The sequence below is a fragment of the Merops nubicus genome, unplaced genomic scaffold, assembly GCF_000691845.1.
Source record: "Merops nubicus isolate BGI_N331 unplaced genomic scaffold, ASM69184v1 scaffold5377, whole genome shotgun sequence".
NCBI lineage: Eukaryota > Metazoa > Chordata > Aves > Coraciiformes > Meropidae > Merops > Merops nubicus.
Window position 1 is genome coordinate 125,470 of NW_008618196.1, and position 20,025 is coordinate 145,494.

Consider the following 20,025-nt stretch of genomic DNA (forward strand, 5'->3'; position numbering starts at 1 on the left):
AAGAATCCCACTTGAATATATTAATAATTTGATTTAATAATAATGTTCTTTGATGTAAAATGAGCAATTTCAACCTACCAATGTAATGTTATGCATATATCTATGAGTTATGACTGTAAGGGACCTTTCCCTGGGGACTCATTGCTGCCAAACCAAAAGGACATGCTGGTAACTGGGAAGTACTAAGTCTTAAAAAGTCCGTAAGGCTTTAAAGATGATGCAGGTAATTTGTCTGATGAGAAAAAAAAACATACGATCATCCAGTAGCATTTGTACTATAGTTGTTCCTTAGTCTGTGGGAGCGTAAAGCATTTTATGATTTTTGCATTTTTTCTTCTCATAAATTTATTCCTAAAAGGCCAGCAGGGATAGAGAGCCAGTGATGTACATCTACAAAAAGAAACCGGCAATTAAAGACATAGAAGAGGTTTAGATTCTTCCTACTTGGTCATGTGCTACCTTTCTGCTCCCTTCCCATTCCAAACCAGCTCAAATCAGGAGGAAGCATGTCTGCAATATCCTTCACGGATACCTGGACAAGCAGGATTGGCTTTGATACTGCACAAAGGTCCTGTTGTTCTATGAGGGTTCCTTTTTCAGAAGCCCTGAGAGGGTCTCAGGCAATCCTTCTTTCTGAGCACTTTTCATCAGAGCTGGGAGAAAATTCTCTTAAATAAAACTGTTGTTTTGTAGAATAGCACCAAGCTTGCCTCAGCATAAATCATGTGCAGATTAGCTGATCATGTCCCAGGGACATCGTTTGTGTTCGTTGTACACGTTCGTCATCAGAATCTATTTGCATGGGAAAGATGAGCACCACTTACCTGTCCAAGTGTAGTGACTGTGCCATTTAACTGTGCTGACCAGTCACCTCAATGAATAAAAGGTCTGATTATTTCTTAGTTATTAGATAATGTGCTGAAGAGAACCCCATGAAATTAACCTTTAAGATGACACAGTAAAAGGAAATGAGTCATTCCAGATGATGCTCATCACCATGTGAGCAGTGAGCTTGCTAAATTAATTCTGCCTTAGTGTGGGTGAAGTGGGATCAGTCCACATCATTCATACATTTGCTGCTCATACTGACAGTTTTGGGACTGGTAAATAGAAATAAGCAATGACTTATGACTAAGTAAAGCAAAGTTTTTAATTATGTTTACTGGTTATACTTTCCAATTGATCTGATGTGACTGATGAGCGAGAACTGAGAGCTCCTGAGATGTGTGTGATAGAAGGGATAAAAGGATGCAAAATTCTAGGCAAGGACTTGAATGACTGGTGCTAATGGGGAAGTAGAAGCAGTTTTAGTCTTGGACAGTACTAAAGAAAGAAAAGATAATACTTCATCATCTTATTCACAGGACACTGTACTATTCTTAGAAATATCAGCCTATCTCAGTGATAGTGATCACAATTTGCAGTGATTAGTTGAAAAGTAGGGGCTTCTTCTGACTGAGTAGCTGAGGAGAACATGAGACAGGAAAAACACTTTCCACTTTTTTGGAAAGAAGAGCCAAAGAAGTCACGGAACATACCTCCAAGCATCACAGTGACCCCTGTTGAGTATGATGCAGAGAGACTGGTAGATATGATACAAACAGCTTTATACCAGATCGGTGGTTAGTTAAACACGAGCTGAAGCACACACTTCCCTGTCTGGATGGATACCTGTCAGTGATGCCCACTGACAGGCTGCAATGCCATCTCAGAGGTTCTGTCTCTGAATGGAGACTAGCTGGGAGAGCACCCGACAGCAACCAGCAGATAAACACTTCCCTGGTGCCTTCAGTGTTCATACATATGGAAAAATTTGCTGCCCTCTAATGGACAACCCCCAGCATCTCAAATTTCAAGTATGTTTATTTTTAAGTTTATTTGTAACTTTATGCAGGAATACTTTTTCAAGGGATCTATAAGGGTCTATTACCTATATTTGTTAATGCTTAGCACTAAGAATTTCTATTTCAGTATGCTTAATCATATATCGTGGGTTGTCATTTTAGAGAGAATACTTATTAAGCGCCACAGGTAATACAAGGATTTTGCATTCGCTGGCTTTAAATTTATGAACAGGGGTCATCACACAGCTTCCCTGATTTCAGCAGCATAACAACACTAAATTATTGCACGTAAGTGCTCTGGTATGTTTACAGGCGAAATTTAACTCACTATTTATCAAAGTGAGACAGATTATTCTAGACCATCCTTAAACAAGTTTGATACTGTAACTTCATGGATGTAACTCTCTCTCTTAGTAGAAGTCATGACTATGTCAGAAAAGTATTGCTTTATCCCATGGGGTTTACATCAGCATGTGCACACTTACAAAGCACATTAGCAAAAAGGAGTTGGACAAGACCACCATCCCTGCAATGACTGTCATAATGAACAAACAGTTCAAAGAGCAGACAATTGTTACTCCTGCTAAAGCTGTTAGCGATGACCTGATTGTATGATTTGTACTTCAGAAAGCAGAACAGATAAAATGGCATAAGAGTATCTCTATTTGATCAGAAGAACCATCTAGCATGTCCCAGAAAAAAGTAAATTAAGTCTATATATCTGTGATATGTATATAGATGTACATGTGTATGTGCCTGTATGATTATATATGTTTGTACACATTCACAACTACACATATATTGTCGTATTTATAATCGTATGGTGATTAATCCAACTATGATATAGACTAAATCACTCAGGAACTCCTTAGTTAAGTGTACAGCATGGTGTCTTCTACCTAGTAATCCATGGGGAATTCTTCCTGCATGCTCTTGTCTAGTCTGCCCCTAGACTTCAAGCATCATGGCCTCTCACAAAGTAACCACGCGTTGTATGATGCAGTATCTCCTTTTGCTTGCCTAAGCTTGTCCTCCCAGTAGTATCATTCATAGTTACAACATGAACATTACTGTTAGAATAGCAATTTGGACATCATGCCAGGTTCTCAGCTGCCACTGAATTCCGTGGAAGAACAAGTAAAACCATGCTCTGCTTGATGAATTTGAATTTATGAAAGTGCAGGCTTTGAACAGGTGAATATGTGAATGAAACAAAGTTTCCATCTCCAGGTTGTATTTATAAGTTTTGAGGGTGTATTATGGATTCGGTTCTTGTCATTTGCCTGGGAAGAGAGAGGTATGCAGTATGATTAGGAGTGGTCCTGCAGGCCTCCAGGCAACAGGCAAAGAAGACATACAATTGGCAATTATATTTCTAGTGCCTCTGAGCCTTTGGAATGAGCTGGGAAAAGTGACCAGGCTTTTAATTATTTTCTTAAGATTTGGTGTATACAGTCAAGACAATATTTTTTTATCAACTGTAAAAAATAATCAAATCAGGTTAATCTGGTTCGTTACTTTTAAAGAAAATAATTACTAGTTTTGGTCATGATAAAGAAATGCCTTTGAAATGGTGCTGAGTTGATAAGCAATTTAGGAATTCCTTGGATACTTTTTGACCAAAGAGAATTGCTCAAACTCTTTCATCTCTAAAGCACAAAATATCATTTGTACTTTACTCTTGTATTTTATTCAGTATGTCTCTGAGATTTATAGTTTCAGCTGACATTTTTTACTGCTTGCATGTATTTTTACCTCAGCTACACCCATTGTTACATAACTGATTCACAATATTTCACAGATGTAATTGATCAGTTTTGAGGGGAGGCTGCTTTTGCTCAAGTTTTCTCCAGAGGAAAAAAAAAGATGTAACTTCAAAACAACACCTATTTGTCCTCCTTTTGCCTGGGAAAGAATATTTAGTGGTTTGATGTAAAGAAGCAGAGATGATTGTTTTACTCTCTTACATTGTTTAACACTAATAATTCTAATTTATCAGTCCTGGGAAAAAGATTTTAACCTGTACAATAGCTTTGGAGAATTGAAAGCAGTTTTAAAAGATTAAATAGTGAAATGATCAAACTTCTTTGTTCTTTTTTGACCCATAATACACATTTGAGCTTGAGTCTACAGAGTTGAAATGTCAGTTTAACACTTATATTTGGCAGTATAAAAATAGTGTGCGATATCTCACTTGGGAGATGTTTTTGAAAGAGAATAGGACATTGCAAAAGCCAGTGAAGCTAAAGTGAGGATGTAGTGCTGAGAAATCAGTAATGGTTCAGTGTTTAAGTGTGGTTTTGATGTGTAATTAAGACACATGAGTTTTAAGAAATAGGAGCAGAGGTTGTTGTAGGGCAAGTGTGTAGTTGCTAAGTTGAGGCTATGAGCATCAAAGCAGACAGGCTTATTACTGTTGTTGCTAGAGAGCAAGAGGTTGTCTGTATAGGCAGCAGTTATATCCCATCTCCTCATCCTTTGACCCAAGAAGTCTTAAATCAGATCTCATAGGCTGTATTGTTCCCTATAGCTTCTGATGTACTCCATTGCTTCCACAATGCCTTCAGGAGACTTGAAAATGAACCCTGAAACTACCAGCCCTGTCCTCCTTTTGCTTGTCATCAGCTGCAAGCAGGGTCTTCTTGTGGCTGTTGTCATCCTTGGGGTAACAGTGGCTTCTCCCCTGGGGAAACTTCTTTACCCTTCAAGGGCATGAATAATATTTCTAGATCTGTAGTTAATGTGGTATCATACACTTGTTCTGTTTGTCTTCCTGATTTTTATATGCTGAATTCAGTACATAAATGGTGATCATAAGAAACCCACAAGTACTCAAGGAAAGAGATCAGTTGCTTCTGTGTAGATAATGAGAAGAAATAGAAGCTGCTGCTAATCAATACACATGCCAAAGCTGGCTTGAATTTGCCCTTATCTTCAAGGATTGAAAATAAATAAATTAATAAATAAATAAATACATTGAGTTAGTAAAGCCAGTAGGCAATTAATGTCATATCATTGGTTGTTCTAAGTGATTTATACTTGGTTGCCCTCTACTTGTCACATGCAAGACCACAAACACTTCCCTACAGGGGACCTGGTTAGGGAGTTTTGTTTGATACCAAAGGAGAGCAGAGTCCTTGCCCTGTTCTAATGTTCACTTACTCCTGGCCCAGCACCACGTTCAGGAGGTCCCACCTTCCCTTCCAATAACCACTACATGGGATGGTTGGGCAGGACATTGTGTTGGCTCCTGCTATGGCACTGCTCACAACTGCCTGTCCCTGGGTTACCTCTGACAGTCATCTCCATCCATCTCCTGGATCTCCAGAGTCTTCCACACTTGCCATTTCTCTCCTCCAGCCAGGATCTTCACTTTCTTTCTTCTTTCCAGACTTTGTTCCTCTATCCAAGGCCATTTCTTTTCAAGAACCATTCTTTCAAGCACCTCCTCTTCTTTCTGGACCCATTAGCCCCCAGTTTTCTCCATCAAAACTTTCTATGTGCAGAAGCACGTCACATGATCAGTCTGCTAACTGGTGGTTCTGTCTCAGTCTTTGTTAGTAACTGGATGGCTCAAGGAGACCCTTTAGTCCAGATGTTACCAAGGTTTCAAACCAGACTATATACTGGCTGCAGTTAGCAAGTAGCCACTTCTGCTTGAGAGTTCAAAAGTTCAATTTCAAATATTCATGCACACATGCACCAAATTATTTGCATCCTGCTAGCATTCACAATTTAAGCTATTTTTACCAACTATAATGCTAAGTAGTTTTTCTAGTTCTATTAAAACCAATAAAAAGGAGCCACACATTTATCATGGAAGTTCCCTCCAAGAACCTGCAGCTGTAAGGGATTTGCTACTGAAGTTATTAGTGCAGTGCTTCTGTGAAAAAGGAACTCATGCTGATGTCAAAAATATGTTCCTCATTCCACAACAATCAAAATTATGAGACAGTCAAAAAGGAACATAATTGTGTTACTATTTTATTGCTTTACTCCTTTCCTGTAGCTTCTCTCCTACCCTATTTGGCACTGAGTTGACTAGTTCTTGGTCTTCACAGATTGTTTTTTTCCATTTTTGCCTGCATGTGGCTTCTCATGTTGAGTTCTTAAACTATGACTTGAGTTTCAAAAGCTTATTATATGCAGTAAAAAAGTTTATTATAATAGAAATAACAGTTACAATAAAAGCAATAGGGCCTGTTTTTAACATCTTATGTGAGTATTCATGTAAGCTGGTTAGTTATGTAGCTGCCATATAATCACCATCATATCTTGAATGTACAGTATAGCTTCAGTAATTGTGCATTCAAATTTATTTTAAAGAACCCTACAGAGAATGACATAACCAAGGGCCTAATCCTACATAATTTATTTACAAGGCTATTTCTTTCTTCATGCTGAAATTCTATGTTTATTACAATAGGCCTATTTGTGAGAACAGTGCTGCTTCCTTGATCAAGTACTACAGATCAAATTTGTATAGAGATATCAATAAGAAAACTTCATGTGGCAGTTACACACAAGTATGTTGGAGATGTGCATCAGAAGAATTGCATTCTAAGGTAGTGAGAGGAGTATAAAGTATCTAAAATTAATTTATTTAATTTTGAATTAAATTTAATTTTAATTATTTTCAAAAGGCAATTTTTGTTGCATATCATGGACTATTCTTATTGAAATGTATGGCAGTTGTTACTGAGGCTGATTTCCCTTTCTCTGATTCATGCTGTAGATTTACATCTAGCAGGCAGCTAAGACCCACGCAGCTGCTCACACACTCCCCTGCAGTGAGATGGGGGGAAGATGGCTCTACTTCAGCCAGAACCAGTACAGGGGGAAGATGGCTCTATTTCAGCCAGAACCAGTACGGCAAGTTGAGCTGTAGTCTTAAAAATGACCACTCACAAGTTTCCATCCCTACTTGGTTATATCTCTTTGACTCTACTCATAAGTTCTACTCATAAATCACATCTAAACTGGCCAGATCTTTCTGATTCATAGTTCCTAGCTCAAGTTGTGCCAAGGCAGTCAGTAGTGCTTGAGCTCCCAGGAAAGGCTCTGTTGGGAGCTGGATGCACTACTCTGCACAGCCTTAGCATCATATGAGGGTGCCTAGTTGCTCTGAACACAGCAGTGAAATTGGACTACCATTACGGTCACACAGGAGATATTCCTAATAATGGGATTTTTGTGTTATCTTATCACTGAACTTGGAAGAAAAAGCATTTATTGAAAACAGAAACCCTGAAGGTTTTCAATTTTACTATTAAAATGCCAGTCCTTTCTAACTGGTAACTTTTAGTATCTCTCATTTATTTAGCAGATATATAAACCTGTACTTCTTAAAGCTGAATAGTCTTAATACTTTTCACTAAAATCCTTTATGAGAGAGTTATAGGGATATGAAAGTTTAATATACAGTCCTTGATACTTCACAAGTACTATCTCCTACAACTCTCTTAATGTCAGCAAGATTTCTGATGCACAAACACACTTAGCTTTACTATAGCACTTGTGGCTTTCAAATCTCAAAGTCAATGTACAATACCATCATCTCTCCAGCATGCCTTTTTAACACATAAAGGAACTGAGGCACAAAGAGGCTAGCTGGCTTGCCTGTGGTAGTCACCTGGCTGGCTGTAGCAGAAGCAGAACTACAGCTCAGCCTCTGATGATGCCCCATTAATCTGCTTCACTTGAGGTAGACTATCATTCAGTTTGTTCTCATTCTTGATAAGGGACAGCTACGAGTTTACTAAATTGGGAAAGTCCTTTTCTGTTTCTCATACAGAGTTATGATTTTAGATTAAAAATGAGGGAATCAATCCACATATTTTTATGTATCTGAAAAGCAAAAGTTTTACCTAACCTCCTTTTTTAACCACAAGTGAAAGGAGGGTACCCCAAGGGATGGGGTTCATCTCATGTCAGATAGATGTCAGTTGAGATTAACCATCCTAAGAGGAGGCTGCCTGTTTTCATTCATTAACTACTCAAAATTCCAAGACAGCTATCAAGGCAAGATGCTTATCTTTAAACAGCCAAAAATTGACACATTGACTCTAAGCCCATTACAACGTAAAACCAAAAGGCAGATTTTGTTTGTGTGCATGACAGTTCTTCCCTGCAGACATGCATATTGCTATCCATGCTCTTTCCTTTATTGTTGTAAATATGCTCAAAATTTCTTGGAAAAAAAGATTTATTTTATGCATTTTCACCTATGGTTCAAAATATTAGTTGTTGAAACCAGCCAATAATCAAACAAATCTGCTCCACATACTTTCTACTGTGCTCCTACAGCTATAGACAAGCCATATGTCAGGAATTTGTACAAACATTGTTAACCCCCGTAAGAGAAGCATAGCAAATGTCTGTTGAAATAAAATCATTTCAGTGGTTAGAATTTTATAGTTCTTACAATTCTATGAAGGGAAAATATTTTGATGCCTCATAAGGAATCATTTATCTCTGTGAATAGGTTGCTATTCCTTGTAGAAAATCCAACACCTTTTAATTAGAAGCTGTTGTATGTGTATTTTTTTCCTACATTGGTTCACTGACTCATCTAGTAAAATTTCTCCAGCGGTATTTATTTACTTGATTAAATATGAGAGCATTGTTTTCCTTCTCAAAGGTACCACTAAGAACTTGGTCACAGTTCTATTTATACTGTCATTTAAAATCTATATTCTGCCCTAGTACTTCCTAGTGATACCAAGTTACTCTTGTTGGTGATACAAATGCCCATGAAATGATACAAAATATGAGAAATAAGGGGAAAAAAAACAAAGCAAAACAAAACAAAACAAACTCAAACCACAAACTCAGCCTCCTTTAAAACAATAAAACAAAGAAAAATAAACAGGCAAAACAACCCAGTAGCAAACTGTATGTACTACCATACATTGGCACGGATATGCCCTTTCACCTGGACTATGTCAACACACAAACAGTAGCTGGACTTCTTATGAAATAAACTTTTCTTCCTGAAAAAAATAGGAGATAAAATAACTTCTGTTTCAAATTAATTATTACATCAAATTAATAATTTCTCATTGAAAGATGCTTTTAAATTAAAAACCTATTTATTTTTAAAAAAGAGAAGGAATTACTTCATTTTTCCAGTTAAAACAATGCCAAAACTTTTAAATTATTTTCAAAATAACTTCAATGATGATGAATCTGCCTATATGAAAACTCAATATGTGCCTGAAAATTTAGTTCAGTTTGAATTAGAACATGTACATGAAGCTTCCAAAATATCATTGATTTAGCTAACTTACTTACATTCTGAAGAGCATCATTTCCCAAAACTTTTCTTAGAAGGAAAATTATACATTTACAGTTGTAAAATAGAAACATACAGGAGATTAGAACTGCATAGCACTGTCCAAAAGTTTGTATTCAGCTTCCTTAGCTTTCAGCTTACATGACTTTCACAAATTAGATAATAGTGTTTAAATTCTTCTTTATATTTGAATAATCGCACAGTGCCAAAACTATAAAATTATCCCTAGGGTATAAAGGACAATTATCTGACAGAGTGACTCCCATTAGAACACATCAAGATCTCTGTCTATCCTGTGTGACAGAGTGGTATTTTAAGGTCTTTAGTCATATTTCTTAAGTAGGCTTTTTGCTGTAACAGTTTGCTTACTGGGAGTCACAAAAAAACCTTTCTTTTCTTGTTTATATATGACTTTAAGTAGCATTACCACTCAGTGCATAACCATGACCTTTGCTCATTCCTAGCATGCTTTCAGTCTTCAAAATATGGCAATAATTCCATTGTTTTCTGAGTTAACACTAGTTCCTTAGCAGTGATATTGCTGGAGAACAGACAGGGCCTCGTCAAGCAAGGGTAGACACCAGGGCAGTGCAGATCCTTCAGGGAGCAGCAGCAGAGGCAGCAGATTGGGATTCCTCAGTTAAAAGGAACTTTTTTTCTGGTGTTTGTTCTCTGTTGTGCTTTCTAAACAAACCCTGGAATGGGTTGCCCAGGGAGGTGGTTGAGGCTCCATCCCTGGGGGGTCTTTAAGACCAGGCTGGATGAGGCTCTGGGCAGCCTGATCTAGTGGGAGGTGTCCCTGCTCATGGAAGAGGGGTTGGAACTGGGTGACCCTTGTGGTCCCTTCCAACCCTGACAGATTCTGATTCTGATTCTGTTTTAGCAGAGGACTTAGTAGTGTTGGCTTAATGGTTAATGATCTTAAAGGTCTCTTCCAACCTAAAGGATTCCATGATATTTTAAACCCACGTTCTCCCAAGCATCACGTTGTGTGTATGCAAGAGATATATCCAGAAAGGAAGGAATTCCAACTATTGAATCTTCTTCTTATCCTCTGGGTTCTTAAGGTGGCCACCACCTGATGGTTTTAGAGATGCCACTTGCACACTTTTAGCAGCTGATAGCGATTTTTGTTTCTCTACTCTGCACATCTGTGAGTCACTGGAAAATGTTACAGGGTTTCTCTCTGACCTTTTTTTTCCCTTATCTCAGGGTCTTATGGCCTCAGTCCTGTTCTTCATCTTCCTACCATTGTCTCTTTATGGTTTCAGGCTGCACTTTGGTTTAGTCAATCAGCTGCTAAAGTGTGGCTCTGCCTTGTCTATTTTAGTCTGCTTTCTCTTTCCTGAGCTAGATGTCCTTAGAAACCACATGTAAATATGTTGGAGTCTTGATGACCTGATAACCCATGTGCCATAAACCTTTTCCATCCTCATACATAAATTTATAAATTCTCACTCATTTTTCATTCATACTAATCCTAAGGTTTCTATTATGTATGTAGATATGCTTGGCAGAGCCAAGACCCTAATCTTGAAGAATTTCTCTCCCTTGAATCAGTTTTTCTTGCCAATTGAGTGGCAACTAGGATACCACAGATTGCTAAGCATTTGCTCTTTTTTGATGTAGCACTTTTTTTGAAGTGATAGAGATAGGAAACAGAACAGAATGTCACATATAAATCCTCCATTGACATATAGACACTGGTGCTACTGGGGATGGAGAATCTAGGTCTGTCTGGGATCCACTGTGTTGAGCTTGATCTTTGAAGAGATTCACCTTGTTAAAGGGAAGATCAGGCCATGGGTATCTTAGCAACAGCCAATGGGCCTCCTCCTGCATGAGGTATGGGTAGGTTCACTCTTACTCTGTAAAAGACAGAACTTTAAAGCTTTTTTTTGTTATTATTTGGAAGTACAAATAAAATTTTAACAGTAATAAGTTATATCACTTCTCTTTTAATCTAAATTGAGAGTTGAGCTTAGAGCCTAATTGTTTTGACAGTAGAACTGTTTTATGTAGACTTTGTTTGACATGTTTGCTGGAGTAATATATACTCTTAAGAAACTAAGTAATATAGTGTGATTCTTCAGACACACATTGTAACTTCCCCAAGAACTGTGTGCTTACCTCTCATGACATGTCCCTCTTGTCCCTCCAAAATAAAATTTCAAAATCAAATATCACTCCACTCTCAGCTGTACCTGGTAGAAGCTGCACTAAGCGGAACCTGTTTGTGTAAATGAGAATACTTTTTTCTTCAAAAATGGAAAATGAAAAAAACACTGCTGAATTTTGAACATGCCAATATTGATAAATAAAGAATGCGGAGAGGGATACACTGATCTAAATTCGTACCTGACATTAAACCACCATGAATACAGTGTGTTTTATGTATTTACCACTCATGAAGGAGACACCAAAGAGAAATTCCTGCAGCTTCATTGTTTACACATTTTAAGTGACTCTTCAGGTGAATTTGAATTAAACAGACTTTCTAACGCCCTCCCATTTTCTTAAAAAAAAAAAAAAAAAGTTTTTTTTAAGAAGTCTGGATTCATAGTAAATTGTTTTTAAAAACTGAATTTTTTTACGAACACAACCTGATAATGAAATGCTTAAGATCTTTGGTTAAATTAGAGCTCTCTCCAGGAAACTCATCTCTCTGGTAAAATAATTCTAATGTTTCATATGATATTACTGAAAGCAAAGTAAATACACAATGGTCTATAACTTCAATGAACAATATGTTTTGAAAAACATTTATTTTTCTGAAACACTGAATAATTACAATGCACCACAGCATTTTGTTCAGCATGGTATAACATAATTTGTCTGTAACTCTAGTATAATCTTATATATGAGAATGAAGTAATGGTGAAAACGTTGTAAATTAATAATTTATATCATAGTTATTTTCATAAATAGTAACCATGATCTTCATTTAACTTGCTGAGAGCTTCTGTTCAAATTGTATAAATACATCCAGATCATCATTTGTTGCCCTAGCCTATTTCAGTCCAAAGGGTGATCTACAGAATTGTGTGCCAATTTATAGAAATCTGAAGGCAGATTAAATTAGAGAAGTGTTTAGTATTTGGCTGGGAGCTGCAGCTTTACCCATCAGTGGTGTGGTGTATAGCTAGCTGCCTGTAAATGCCAAGTACACCCCAAATACAAGGCTGATTTGTTCTGGCTGTACTTTTACAAATGCCATTTCAGAGTAACAGCATAACAGCCATACGGCATAGGCAGGTCTATTCTATTATTTCTATTTGATTATCAACATATCCATTTTTAAGAACTGTGAGTGCTGTCTATATAATAATTATTGTAATAATGGAAATTATTCAGCAGAGGTGCAAATGATGAATTGGAGAGGAAGTTCAGGTGTCTACATAAAATAGTGGGGTTTGGTATGACTCATGCCCAGCAGTACAGGAAAATACATTAACACATTGACGTTCATCAGCTTATTTTTAACCATCAGAAAAGTTTAGAAATAAAAGAAAAATTACAGAAGAACACAAACCATAAAGTAATTTAGTACTGAATGTCAGACTGCAGGTTGATATTGTTTCTCCCTGTTCCAAGTGCACATTTAACGTTCATGGCCCTTTCTGGGATTTCAAAGTAATGTTTCTGAATTTTAATTCTTCTATGAAACAGAAAGACCTTCACATTCTACTGATTGAAGCTGCTAGCCTAGAGAGTCCAGTTTTCTTTTCCTCTGTGTGCACTGGGCCCGTGAAAAATGGAACTCAAACTGACATGTTTATTTTGCATAAGAATAAACCATATAAACTATAAAGGTGCAGAGAATAAACTCCAGAAATCTATTTGTATTACTATGCTGTAACCAAAATTAGAGGCTCAATTCCAATATTGTAGTGTCTAGATATTTTTAAATTCCAGTAGGAAAGCATCTCTGAAACCCTAAAAAATGGAATAAAAGGGGTTTTACCGCTTCTCAGGCTCATTGGGTGTACTCAATAGGAGACTGCAGTATGACAGTGCATGCAAAGTGACTAAGATTAGCTATATAATAGTGTACATTGTGTAACAGATGGGAATAAAATTTAAGAGCTGTTCAGTGCCTCAGTTTAGTATTTCTGTATTTGAAGCAACTATGTTGAGACTCGTATTCAGAGACATAAAGTCCTTTGATGATTTTCAGATTCCTTTCAGCTTCAACTTTAATTATGCAGCCAATCCATGTCTTAAAGATGAATCTGAAGTGGACAGAAAATGTGGAAAATAATGGGAGATGGGTGGAAACTGAGATATCCATTGTATCTCCCAGCTGACAATCAAAAATGCTAATACCATGACCTATTCAGTCTGTGTGGTTTGTTTTGGTTTGGTTTGGTTTGGGTTTTGGTGCTTTTTTTGCCAATGTACAACAACATTCAGTTAAACAGTGCAGCTTTATCACTCAGGTGGTGGACTGAAGGATGTATTTATTTAGCACAGCCACCCAAGCAGAGTAGTAGAACGTAAAATATATTTTTATATATATAACCTTGAAACAAAATATTTCTGCCTTTGATTACTGTTAAGGTAGCAGTTACAAAAAAAAAAAAAGAAATTATACCTAGAATAGGTTTCCCAGGAATGTGTACAGGTGACTTTTGAAAGTCTCCAGAGAAGAGCCTTGCTGGGCAGCCTGTCCCAGTGCTCCATCATGCACACAGGAAAGAAGTTCTTCCAGCCATTGAGGTGGAACTTCCTGTGTTCCAGTCTGTTTCCATTGCTTCTCTCTCAAGGACAAATCCTTCTCCAGCCATCTCTGCGTGAAGTCATGGGATATAAACAACTGAAAAATGCATGGTTCCATGCAGTTAATGAAAATAACAATGTTCAAGATCTTAAATGCAAAGCCAAGGACTCAACAGTTACAGAAATGAAAGCTAGAAATAGCTCTTCTGCATCTAAAATGAGATATACTGAATGGCCAGCATAGAGTATTTGCAACTTTGCTATATTGTTTCTGTGCATAAATAAATCATTTAAGTTTTCAAGTCTAACAGTTTCCTGCTATGGAATTCACTTCAGAGAAGAAGCAGTTATTTATCTGGTATTCTCCTGCAGCTTGTGTTTCTCCTGAAAACTCCTCTAAATATGAAAACTCAGTGTTATAAACAGTCCAAAGTTGTGACTCTGAGTCAGTCCTATTGCTGGCATTTGAGGGAAGCTGACATTTCTATAAAATCTCTAAACTCTGTGTCTTTCTTGTTGTATACAAATAGAGTAAAGCTGTTTCCAAAGATATTGTACAGACAGTATCTAATAATTTGATTATTTTTTTTTAAAGATCATTTGCATCAGTGTTTTACATTAGTATAAGTCAGGAGTAAAGTGAATGGAATTCCTAAAACTAGTTTAAGTATCAAGAGAACTAGTGTCTGGGTCCATGACAGAGAGTGTTCACAGCCACAGTCCTTGAACAACATCTCTGAAGAAACCATTGGCCATGGACATGGATTGCATATGCACTAAAGAGAGACACTCCTGAATTGCTTGTGGGTTTATATATTTGACATAACCATGGTATCATCTACTCTTCACTGTTAACCATTAAAACCAACAATTTTAGTGTCAAGCGTTCTGTATCATCATAGCATAACAAACTTAGTGGCAAAAAAGTGAAAATTAAGGGTAGTTTGAGTTTTGTTGAATCAAGACTGTAGTTGGTAGTTTTGTTGTTTGATCACTCTCAGTAAGTCTGACTTAGATACCTTTTGTTTAGCATAACTCCTAAAAGAGGCAATAATAGAATGATTCTCTATCAGCTCTCAGATCTTTCTTACAGTTTACTTTTAAATAGGATGACAGTTGATTAGGTTAATTAATCATTACGTAATGAGGGCAGAGTATACTCAAAGGTACTACATCAAAGTACCTGTGCCGAAAAGTAGAACAAAGAAAAATTTGTTTTGTTTAGAATTTCTTTTAAATACTGTGATCTATGTTACAGGGTGCAATTATGTCTAACTTTTAAAATTGTATGTGAGCCAAGATTTTAAAAGAAGCTACGGCACACATAGATTTCAACAATATCCATGGATATAATTTTTTTAGACACACAGAGATTTCAACAATATCCATGGAACTAATTTCTGATCACCTAATATTACAGACTTTTTCATTTTTGCTAAAAATTTCTCCTCTTTATAAAAAAACAGATAGTTTGAGTGCATACCTACTCAAGTAGAGAATTTCAAAGAGTTAAGGAACAATTATTCATTATTCCTCAGATCAAATCCATTAATTCATGGAACTGCACTCTGAATTATTTATGGACATCACAGTGCAGAGCTAATATTACTACAATTGGCTATTTTTGCTTTCTTTGATACATAGAGCTACAGCATATATGGATAAAACATCAACATAGTCTATAAAGCAGAATTTTACTATTTTACATAGACTCACAAAACAATTGAGGCTGGAAAGCACCTCTGGAGATCATCTACTTCAAGCTTCCTGTTCAATACAGGCTCAGTGAAAGCAGGTTGCCCGGGGCTGTGTCCTGTTGGGGTTGAACGCCTCCAAAGAGAGACTTCATAACCTCTCTTGACAATCTACAATTTTGCAATACTTGAAAGCGTAAGGAAACTTTTAAGATTAAAAAGTACCTTATTTTATACACACAGCTGGACATTAGTAGGGAGCTGCATTTCACACCTTTTGGTTGAACAGCTATAAAACATTTCCCAAGACTGAGCAAGGAGCAATACCAACATAGGCCTTGCTATTATTTAAGCCTTTGTTTCTAACAGTTGATCCACATATAGTGTTGATAAATTAAAATAGTTAGCAACTAGAGGGCTTAGTTGTTTAGCATGGGCAATAAAACTTATCAGCAGATTATCAGTTTAAACCATGTGGTCAGTTCAAGCAAGTTTCAGTAGACCAGTTCCTCATATTTGGGCACAGGCTTCTGAGAATATGTATATGGTGCTCTAAGTTCAAGTTTGGCCCTAGGTTTGAATCTAAACTCATCTTTTTTTCCACATTATTAAAACTTTCTACCCAAAATTTATCTTCTCCAAAATTTCACAAATATTCCAGTGTTGACAAAACATGCTGAATGCTCCCAGGAACCATAGGTAATTATTCCAATTACTTTCATCCCTGGGCTGATACAAGCTACTTCTTAATAGTCCCTGACTCCCCACTGTTAAAAGCAGATTTCAGGTTTAACCATTAGTTAGCTTCTGTTTAACAAACTGTCAACTGACTATTAGTAATGTCGAAAAAAGGAAATCAGTTATGCAATTCTCAGTTTTTATTGTTACTAGTTAAAAGATAATTGGCCTGCTCATGCTTAAACAAAAATAATACATGTTGACACATTACTAGGTGCTAAAAAGAGTCTCACAATTTTGAACAGCAATAAGCTGCATGTGTTAAGTATGGCAATGTAATGCAACATAACAAAATTTCACCCCCACCTTCCAGTGAAGGTTTTGGTGAAACATGGGCCCTTCCTTGATTCTGCAGCGTAAGCACCGTCCCTCCCTCCAGGAGCAAGCAAGCTCTTAGTTTAAGCACTGGGTGTAGCAAGTATAACAAATACAGGACACTTTGAGATATTTATTTGGTACTTATAAAGAACACAATGGCTATCCTGTGTCAGAGGAAAGGTACACTTAGATTTTGCTAATGTCTGCAATTGTGGCCATTTTTAGCTGCATATGGAAGAATATATGAAGACAATAGTCTTCTTACTCTCTTTCAATAGAGTAGGACTATAGTATTTTTTTTTAGCTGAAAGCATATTATTAATATAACTAAAGGTGGGTATTTCCATGGCAGTTAAGAATGTATGAGGTTCCCTCTCTGGAATAATAGTTTTGTTAACATGTAAATCTACAAAATTCTTCTGATTCCAGGTTCCAGCTGTCACCATAAAGTAGATACCAAAAAGACTGAGCAAATCTGTGTGTCAGCACACTTAGTGGAGCAGGGAGGAGGTCTTGATGTATAAAGTTGATCTGCTGACTGTGGGAGCTGGTACTGCTAAAAATAAATTTCTGCTCACCATCAATGCAGGATGTAGCCATCCCAATTGCAAAAAAAAAAAAAAATTAAAAAAAAAATCTGGATTTAACTATCAAGACAATTCACTAATTCTTCCTCCGTCAGCAGAGTTGTAATGGAGCAATTTAAGTTTTTTCATCTTCCTGTTTGCTTTTTGTCTACTAAACTGATGATTTGAAGCATACAAAGTTTTGGAAATATGAATAACATGTCCTGACTGCCAAAGACATATTACAGAGTGTGACTGTGTTTTAGGCAAAAACCATTTTTATCACAAGTCTCCTGTGAGTTCTCAGTACTTTTTCCCTCTCTCTGTTGATTCATGACTCACATGCCTCCTGAAGGTTTCTTTGTAACATCATTTTTTTTTCCAGCAAAAGTTAGTTAACAGTAACTCCTTAAGAAAAGAGAAATCAGCTTCTTGCCTAAACACTTTTTCCTTAGACTTTAGGGCTGTTAGATCAATTAAGTCATGTCAGAATTGCCTTGATTTGAAACATTCATGAATCCATAAGGAAGCCAATAAAAAGAAAATACCCCTATATTGACAGCCTAAATAGATCTTTGTGTGAGCCAGAGCTGTTGAGATTCAATTTCCTTTGAGTTTGCTGCTTTATTCACGTGTGCTTGGCCTCACTGACCAAGTGAGTGACTGGTGCCATTGCACTCAGTAGTGAAACTATGGCCAGCGGAAATTCGACCTGATTTCCAAAGCCCAGCACTGCAGTGGTACTCAGCCAGGCTCTTCCTGCTGGTCTTTTAAATTAAAGCAAGTCCTTGATGAGAGCCTTACTGCTCCCCTGGTAAATTTTCTTCTGAAGTCATGCAAGCAGGATGTGAAAAACCTAGGATGGTAGCTAGATGCATTTAGTCAGCTAAGGTCTTTTGTGTTTTTACAAAAAGATGTTAACCACGTTCTAAAATGCTGAAAACTTTCCAGTTTTATTCTTTATCTTTGCCAATACGTAGAGGTGGTGTCTTGGTTTGTCTTTCTCAAGAGGTTTGTACTGTCATACTCAACATCCCATGCCACGATAGCACTATGAAAGCACACATTGATAGGAAACTAAAAATAACTTCAGGTCTGTTCTTTCTGGAAGCTTTCTAAAGACAGAGTACATCTTGTTATATTTGTATGGCTAAAAAAAAAATCAGGGGGAACTTTATTTATTTATTTATCATTACTGCTGCTTTATTCCATAGGAATAAAAACCACATCTGCTCTAACAAGCAAAAGCAAGATCATGCTTTTGAATGATGGCTGGTAAATGAAAGGGGTTAAATTTTAGGAAAAGACAGATCTATTTTGACAGTGAGCAGCTGGCTTTACTGCCTTCCGAGCATCTTTTTTTTTAGTCATTTTGCACAGTCTGTATTTCTGTAAACTGATGCAAACTAAATGATAAATTCTTACTGAAAAAAGTTACGAGAAAATCTATTTCAGATCCTAATTCCTGGAATTCTATGGAAAATCTTATAATATATAGTCTTTATTCCTCATATTCTTTCATTGTCAAATGATTTCATGTGCTTTATTCCATGAACAATTATCATTATATTTTATTTAGCAACTTATTTTCCTATGAGTTTCTCTCCACATTTCACTTCATTATTTTTCTCATTTGTTATATGCAACAGCACAGGATTTTGAAATAAAAATATGAACCAGGTGAAGACTTGGTTTTATCTGTGTAAGTGGTAGCAAGCTAAGTGTTTGTGGTTTTCCTTGCTGTGTGGATGATGTGTTTTTCAGATGTTTTGTAATACATTGCTTTTAGTGGACTATTAAGAATTCAGTATCTTGTCCCATTAAGCACTTTTTTTTCCTTTAGGCTTGGATTTTGACATTTGTGCATTACTGAGAATTATAGAATCATAGAATATAATCTATTTGGAGTCATTCTCATGACTACTTCAAAATATGAATGCAGCTCTCAGAACCTGACTTATAACTCCCAGATATGAATTTATAGTTTGTTTTTTGTAAGCATTTTATTGTAAACAAAAGATTTCTCATCTTATCAGAATACACCTCACAGGATTTGCAGAAGGATTAACTCTGCAAATACTGAGCATAAGACTTCCTTATCATAATGCCTTGCTCCATGCTGTCTTCTGGCTCAGTCCTGGGATACTTGGAAGACACAGCAGATTAGATAGTATACAGTATTTTTCAGCCCATTTGTCATAACTCTGTTCTTATCTTCCACAATGAATTATGTTAATCTGTTTTGTCACTTTTTCATAAGAAAAGATATGGAAGAAAAATTTAAACCTGAATATTTCCAGGCTGATGTTTGAAATCTGGAGGTCCATTTTTCATTTAAAGTCAGTTTGCCCAACTGCTTTCATATTGCTGTATTTTCTTCAATGACAAAATAAAGAAAATGCATCAGACTTACCAAATCACATTCACAAATGTAGTCCCATTTTGAGGCTTAGCTTCCTAACAGCAGTGTGCCACCACAGGGAACAGTTATCTGCCAAGACTATGGCTGGCCAGGAAACGTCTGATATATAAAATGATTTGGTTTCTTGCCATGTTGGTAGGTTTGCATGTTTTTGATATTGTAAAGATTTTTTCAGTGTCATACAGCTTAGACTGTAGAGAGTGCATGTATACTTTGAATCAGAAAGGAATTATCTCCTGACTTATTTCAACAGGTAAGTTATAGCTGATGGGACAATCACATTCAACAGTCTCATCTGTGTGAAGTGAAAGAGCTTTGCTAATGTGTTGTGCCTTTTAAAGAACATTCACTGAATGTCACATTGAATCTTCTTGTCAAAGCAGTCTAACTGATGCCTTTGCCAAAATCTGATCATGTGACCTCATGCTGT

General features: G+C 36.6%; 1 protein-coding gene across 1 annotated transcript in view; it reads left to right on the top strand.

Annotated features, from left to right (window-relative positions):
- Nucleotides 1-20,025, top strand: part of LOC103775881 (protein piccolo-like) — a gene marked incomplete at both ends in the record, with an annotated part of 145,877 nt that overhangs the window by 84,895 nt on the left and 40,957 nt on the right.